Raw genomic sequence first — 8,267 nt, 5'->3', positions numbered from 1 at the left:
GAAGATCTGGGTTCAAGTCTCTGCTCAGACCACCTGCTTGCAGTATGACCCTGAGCCACTGTAGTCGGGGCCCTGAACCTCAGATCCTCACATGTAACAGCGCCAGCTTTGAGATTGCTGGGGGCCTCGCACAGGGTTGTACCTCGTAAACACCTGGCACAGAGTGACGAAACACCAGCAAATATTTACAAACACATACCAGGTACTGAATACTTTGTACATTGCATCTGGGTCCCGAAGGTAGACTTTGTAAGTGGGTCTTACCTGATGTTGCAAAATGAGAAAAACCGAGCTGATCAGTTAAATGACTTGGCCGGAGTCTCATAGCAGGTGAGTGGCACAGCTCGGACTGGAGAACAGGTCTCACTGACCTTCAAGTTCAGGATAGGCAGGATTTTGCCTCTAGTACTCACTCCCAGTGAAACTGTCTTGTTCTATCCCTAGAAGAGAATCTACTTAGAGCCCCCAATTCCCTGTTCCTGGTAGGCACCCCTACCAGGGCCTCAGGCACCCCCCACTAGGAATTTTGGTCATCTCTGGCCTCTCCACTCAGCTGACCAAATAGTTCCATTCAATGCTGGTCATCCCATCCCAATGGCTGCTGGGACTCAGGCCCACACCTGCAAGATGTCCCCTGGTGTCCTTGCCCTGACCCCCACGGAGTTCTTGCTGTCTCCTCCCTCTCCATGTAGCCAATCGCGGCACCCCCTAGCTGAGCTCTGCCCCCCTCAGGTACACCCCTCCCTCCCTGAGCCCTTATCAGTGCCCTGTGTGCCACACTCCTCATCCCAGACCCAGCTCCCTGTGTCCTTTGTTTTCTGGCCCCAGGTTCCCTCTCTACAGGAGGCCTAAGTGTTGGGTCTCTGGCCCCTGTTGCCTGTGGCGCTGACGTTCCCTCTCTTCTCTAACTTACTATGGGCAGCACTGGAAGGAAGTTGGCTGGGAAAGCCCTTTAGGTCAGTGGGTCAGTCAACAGCCTGTCCGGGTCCTGCCTCTTAGTCATCCTGTCCGGGTCAGCGTTACCGGGTCAGCATTACTTGTCTTGGGATTGCTACCCTCTCCTTCCTCCATCAAAACAGGCTGCCTGCTGGGAGGGAGGTATCTCCTGGAGGTCTTACCCAGAGCTCTCTAGCACTTCCTGTTGGCCTTAGGCTGGAGAGCTTTTGGGGGTGGGGTGTAGGAAAGGGGGTGTCCCTTTTTCTTTCTCAGGAAATCTGAACATCTTTGTGGCCCTGGGCCACACACTAGAAGAGGAGTAAGGACAGACCACTGCAGAGTCTCTGCAGAAGTAGAGTGTTCCCAGAGGCCCCGGCAGGGCTCTGGAGGGAGGGGAGGACCCCTGCAGCTGGGTTCCTGGTATGAGATGTGGCTGCTTGTGACTCTGAGGGGCTAACTTGTCACACAGCTAAGAAATACCACAGGCAGCCCAAAGGCAGCCCAGGACATCCAGTTCCTTCCTCCAAGCTTTGCTGTACTTGACGCTGCTGTAGGTGCTGAGGACATGGGGACAATATCTCACCCCCTCACACACACAAGGAGTTCATAGTCTTCTCTGCAGGACAGACATTTTGATCCCAGGTATGTGGCTTATTGAGGAATGTCACCTCACAGGACTCTAAATAGGACACAGTTTTTTTTTTTTTTTTTTTTTTTTTTTTTTAATTTCACGTGGATTTTTGTTAGGCTGTGTGGAATCCACCTTTTCCGGTCCCATGACATGTTTGAGGCGACTCTATGGTTTCCTGGTCCTTTTTCCAAGTTGGTGTTGATGCTGGCTGGGAAGGCTGGCATCCTGTTTGGGGTTCTCCGCCCCTTTTTGTTTACAGTGTTGTGTTTGCTCAGTACTGGGGACTGTATCAGTTACTTTTTTTCACCTTTGTGACAAAAATACACAACAGGCAGCTTACAAAGGGAAGGCTTTATTGTGGTTCACGGCGGGGAAAGTGTTTCAGCGGGAGTGTGAGGCACTATGCATGCATCACTAGGAAAGAGAGAGGTGTGTGCTGGAATTCCATCGGCTTTCTTCCTTCTAGGCCATCCAGACCCCGGCCCATGGAATGGTGTCTTCCTACCTCAATTAATCCAATCTAGAAGCTTCCTACAGACATGCCCCGAGGGCATCCGAAGCCTAGGAGTTTACAGGCAGGGATGGCGAGGTGCTTGCCGGGCCTGTTGTCAGTGAGGTACAGGGGTCTGCTGCCACACAGATGGAGACACCCAAGGCTCAGGAAGGGCTGCTGGGGCCACTTTTCTCTGCTTAGGCACAGGTGGACACACATTCCCTCAGGAAACACTGCCTGATCTCCATGATGATGTATGTTCTTCCTGCTAGAACTTGCCTAAGAGCTCCGAGTACCTCTTTGGAGTCATTGTAAATTTGAAGGTAAGGGTCTTTGTACCCCTAGTGCCCTCAGGGTATGGCAGGACAATGGTAGTGAATGAAGGGGATGATGATGAATTTGTTCTCTTGTGCCTGGACTCACTCCAGAGTCAAGAATTCCTGGGAAGGGTCCTTAGGAGGTAGGTATTATGGACTAAGCTGTAGCTCATGATTTACACTTTGAATTCCTAACCCCCATGTGGCTGGCTGTGTTGGGAGATAGGGCTGAGGGTAATTGAGGTCACATGGGGTAACAAGTATGGACCCCATCTGAGAGGACACTGAAGAGCTCTCTGTGCATGGGCATGAGCACCCAATGAGAAGATGCTACCCGCAAGGCAGAGACCCTCGCTAAAACCCAACCTGCGAGCACCTTCAACCTCCCAGCCTCCAAAGCAGTAAGGACCACGTTCTGTCCAGCCACCCAGTTTGTGGAGTTCCATGTGGCAGTAACACAGGGAGGTGGGGTGGCTCGGTCTGAACCAGGGACCTGGGCCTGTGAGTTGGTCTTGACCAGAGGTGTCCACACTCGCCCCGGGTCAGCTCCCTACAGCTTCTTCCTCCTCCAGCCAGAGCGCTCTCTCCGAGGATCCGCATCTTCTTCCAGGCCAGCCCGCCAACACTCTCCCTCACATGCTCTCAGTTCATGCCAGTCCCTCCAAGGTTAATGCTCACGGGATCGTGTCCTTTCTGATGACACAAGGATTGCTGGTGTATTTATAACAATGACGCACACCACCTAAAATTCTGCAGGGAGAGTTTGACTTAGGAGCCAACTCCCCTGGAATTTAAAACAATTTGTGTTTCTAATGGATGACCATGTCATTTCCCCAAGATGGCTCAGCTCTGGCATCCTCTTGACCTTGTTGCCAAATGGCTTCATGACCCCCCCCCCATGCCACCCCCAGTGCCACCATCCTCTTGGTTAACAGGAATCTGACGCAGCCAAACGCCTCTCCTACATTAACCTTGGGCCAGAGACTGCATGCTGTACTGATGGGAAGGCTTCTGGGGGACATCTGCCAGTGTTTGCCTGGCATTCTCTTGGGGGTGAAGTTTAAGGAAGGGCTTGGGTTAGGGGTGAGGAGATCTGGAGTGCCTACCCTGGGCTGCGGTTTCCTTCTCCAGCCTTCCCTCTCTGAAGCCCCAGCTTTGAAGAGTGCAGTATCTACGGCGGTGTTTTGTGCCTGGCGACGACAATGAAGGGACTGTCTGGCTGGAGTGGGTGTCACTTCTTCTGGCCCTCTCACTTTGGGACAGTCTCCTGTCATCGCATGGCAGGTGGGCTCACTCACAGTCACTTGGGATATAAGCTGCCTCCTCCAACAATTTCTCGCCAGACAGCTTGGAACAATTCCCCCCCCCCCCCTGAGATGGGGTCTCAAGGTACATCTTCATAAAGAAAGTCTGGCAGAGGCTCTGGGTGGTGAGGTCCCCTCCTATAAGCTTTTCAAACACTAGGCACACCGATCTCCAGTGCATCCATGTTGGTAGGAGAAGGATCATTGTATCCTATAGCTTTTGAGAACCAGATAACAAGAGCTTGGGAGGGGCTAGTCTTGGGGTGCACTCTGGAAAATTCCCCTGCCTCATCACCCAGTCCACAGCTTCTTCTGGCTCTTGCCCACCTGCCTTTCTGCTGTGCAGGCCTTTCTCGTTGATGATCGACACTGCTCTGCTCCACCCCTGACCTCTCTTGAGCTGGCCCTTCGAAGCTTCATGTCTCCTCTGTGCTTATTCTTCTCCCTCCAGGGAACCTCTGGCCAACATCTGCCTCCCACCCCCCTCATTCTACTGCAGGGTCTGAAATCCTAGTTGATGTGCTCAAGCACTGTGATCTCTATAGCTCCTGCCATCCTTCAGCTACATCCCGTGTGGCTTCTGAAAGTGCTACCTCTGCTGGCCATAGACACCCCTAGAAGCCAATCCCTTCCTGTTATGCCGGACCCCAGCTCCCATCTCTTCACCTAACAGCCATGACTACCGACTGGCAGTTCTGGGTCATGCTCCCCGTCTGGCCCAGTCCTCAGTAGTCAAACCCCCACTCTGCGTGGCTTATGAGCACCCCAGGAAACTCTTGTTCTCTTCTAGCCCATATCCACTCCACCACTCCAAGCTCCGCTTTCCAGCCATCCGAACCACTCCAGCTCTCCAAGATTAGCCTCCACACCTCTACCTAGCTCAGTTGTGTATGGGATTATTACTGCTTTCTTCCGGTGGCTCAGCCCTTCCTGCTCCTCATTCAGGATCCTGTCAGGGTGTCCCTTTCAGCAACAAAAGCTTCTAGAACCAGCCTTTCCTTTCCCAGTGTGTGTGTGTTCCCCATTGCTAACTACTGAAGAGTGTGCATGTATATGTGTATGTGTATAGCCTCCTTCCACTTATGCGATATTCTAGTCCAGGTCCAGATTCCTTTATTGGATGCTCCTTTGGGGAGATCTCCTTTATTTCAGAGCATTTGGCTTAGTTAGTACTTACATATTATGAGATGATTACTGGATTAATGTCTATCTTGCTGGACAGGTTGGAATTGCTTTTTCTCTTACACACACACACACACACTCACACATGTTTGGTTGGTTGGGTTTTTTGTTGTTTGTTTTGTTTTGTTTTTCAAGACAGGATTTCTCTGTGTAGCCCTGGCTATCCTGGAACTCGCTTTGTAGACCAGGCTGGCCTCAAACTCAGAGATCCACCTGCCTTTGCCTGCTGAGTGCTAGGATTAAAGGTGTGCGCCACCACCACCTGGCAACTGTTTCATTTTTGACGACTGTTAAGGACACTGTTAGAGTTCTCTAGAGGAACTGGACTGATAGGATATGCATATGTGTATATATAGGATATATATTTATCATACATATGATATATATAATTATAGGATATCTATAAAATGAGTTCTAGGTTTATATTACACATATTTATTAAAAGAAACTTATTAGGTGGCTTATATATTTGAAGGCTGGGTTGTCCAATTATGGCCGTGTATGCACTCAGTAACTACTCCTTTAAAGATGCTAGAAGCCTTAGGACCAGGGGAGGCAGGGATGCAGCCCCTGTGTGTTCATTTGGAGCATTTTGCTTCCACCTTTAACACCTACGTGGAAAGTTAAAACAGCCCTTCTTCCCTTTTGGTATGATAGCCATGCTTGCCTTTCAGAGCACATGGGGAGTTTTCCCTTTTTTTCCCCCCCATGCCCTTTGGAATTGCTTGCATGAGGTTGGATCATCTGTTCTTCTAATGTTTGGTAAAATTAACTTCTAAAACCCTGAGCTCAGATTTTGCGTGTTTAGGGTGTGAAGGTGTGATTTTTAAAACATGGATTCAATTTCTTTTCTTTTTTTTTTTTTTTTTTTTTGGTTTTTTCGAGACAGGGTTTCTCTGTATAGCTTTGCGCCTTTCCTGGGACTCACTTGATAGCCCAGGCTGGCCTCGAACTCACAGAGATCCGCCTGGCTCTGCCTCCCGAGTGCTGGGATTAAAGGCGTGCGCCACCACCGCCCGGCCAATTTCTTTTTTTTATTTTGACATTTTAGTGTGTGTGTGTGTGTGTGTGTACACGCACACACATGTGCCACAGCATGTATATGGGAGTTGGGACAATTTATGGTTTCTCTTCTTCCATAATGTATAATCCTGGGGATTGAACTCAGTTTGTCATGCTTGGCAACAAGCACTTGTACCTACAGAATCATCTCACTGGCCCTGAATTTCTTTAATGATTATTTGCTTATTTAGATTTTTTATTTCTTTTTGTGTTTATTTTGATTTTCTCTCTCTTGTGCCATGACTGCCCAGAGTGGCCCTGAATTCACTCTGTATCACAGGCTGGCCTCAAACCTATGACTCCCTTTCTTCAGCCTCCACAGGGCTGGGATTGCAGAAATATGCCACCACACCCAGCTAGATTTTTCTATTTACTTCTAAGTCAGTTTTGATCGATGCTTTGGTGTTGTTTATTGCACTCAATTTTTGGTATATTCTCTTAAATATGTATTTTTAAAATTGATGTGTGTGGTATATGTTGGATGTATGCGCCTATGGAGGCCAAAGGTTAACGTTAGATGTCTTCCTCTATCATTCTCCACCTTATCTTTTGAGACAGGGTTTCCCACTAAACCTGGAGTTCATTGGCTGAACAGGCTGGCTACCGCTCTGGGCTCCTCCTTCTTGCTGCTTCTTTCTGCTTCTGCATGCTGGAGTTGCACGCATGCACCTCCACATCCAGCTCTTTATATGGGTGCTGAGGACCCACACTCAGGCCTGCATGTTAGGGCAGCAAGGACGTAACCACTGAGAAATCTCCCAGACCGTTTCTTTCCTTTAAAAAGAATTTTTTTTTTAGATTTATTTTATGTGCATGGGTGTTTTGTCTGCATGTATGTATGTGCACCACATGCATGCCTGTTGGCTGTGGAGGTCAGAAGAAGGCATCTAATCCCTTAAACTGGAGTTAGGGAAGGTTATAAGCCACGATTCGGGTGCTGGGAACCTAACCTGGGCCCTCTGCAAGAGCAGTTTGTGCACTTAACTGCTGAGCCTCTTTCCAGCAACCCCATTTGTGAATGTGTGTGTAACTTTGTATGTACGTGTGTGTGTGTGTATGTGTGTGTGTGTGTGTGTGTGTGTGTGTGTGTGTGTGAGAGAGAGAGAGAGAGAGAGAGAGAGAGAGAGAGAGAGAGAGAGAGAGAGAGAGAGAGAGAGAGGAGAGAGAGAGCCAGAGCCAGAGCCAGAGCCCTCATGCCATGTTTGTGAATCAGAGGACGGCTTAAGACATCCTCGCCTTCCGCCTGGTTTGAGGTAGGGTCTCATTGTTGATGACCCCACCCTCCCATCTTGCCATAGGTACGCTGGGTCACATACATGTGCTATGCCTGGCATTTACATACCTTCTAGAAATCAGAACTCAGACCCTCACATTGTGTGACATGCCTTCCCTACTGAGCCATCCCCCAGGCTGCACAGACCCTCTCTTCATATTGAAATTATCTGTCACATCCACAGCTCCGCCTTTCAATTCCTAGTATTGCTAATTTGTGCCTTTTCTTGCTGTGGCCCATCAGGTCAGGTATTTATCTATTTTATTGGTGTTAATATTTTCCAAGTTTAGATTTGATGACGTCTGTGGTTTCTTTGTTCCTTTGTTCTGTTTTCTTGGAGTTTATTTTGCCATGCTTCACGTGATATCTTGAACTTAATGTTTAATCCATCAGTGTTTCATATTCTTCTATGTATGTTTCTATAATTCCCATTTTAACCACACAGCATACATTTTAATAGGTGGAATTTTATCATCCACTCCTAAATGTTTTCTAGTTTTCATAACAATTTCTTCTTGGAGCCATTTGTTGTTTAGAAGTGAGTTTTGCATTCCCCAAATACTGGCTTTTTTATTGATTCCCCCCGGGCCCCCCCCCCCCCCCGAGAGCTGAGGACAGAACCCAGGACCTTGTGCTTGCTAGGCAAGCGCTCTACCACTGAGCTAAATCCCCAACCCAATGCTGGCTTTTTAAAGCTGTGTTGTGTTATTGATTACGAATTTAAGTGAAACCTCTTGATATGTCGGGACTTGACATGCCTTAGAGAGCGAGGTCAGTGTTGGAAACATTCACAGATACTTTTTTAAAAATGCTTCTTTTCAAGCCAGACATAGTGGTGAGCTTGTAACCTCAGCAATGGGGAGGCAGAGAGCTACAGTTCCTGGTGCTGGGCGGCCAGCCAGCCTACTTAGTGAGTTCCTGGGATTTTGTCAAAAACAACGGGGTGGTGAGCTGGCTGGATGGCTCACCATGCAAGCCTGGTGACCTGAGTTCAACCCCTGAAACCCACATAAAGGTAGAAGGAGAGAACGAACCCCATAACATTGGCCTTTGACCTCCACACACATGC

The sequence above is a fragment of the Peromyscus maniculatus genome, chromosome 8 (assembly GCF_049852395.1).
Source record: "Peromyscus maniculatus bairdii isolate BWxNUB_F1_BW_parent chromosome 8, HU_Pman_BW_mat_3.1, whole genome shotgun sequence".
Classification (NCBI taxonomy): domain Eukaryota; kingdom Metazoa; phylum Chordata; class Mammalia; order Rodentia; family Cricetidae; genus Peromyscus; species Peromyscus maniculatus.
The sequence above is the reverse complement of the archived record's forward strand: the minus strand, read 5'-3'. Positions refer to the sequence as shown.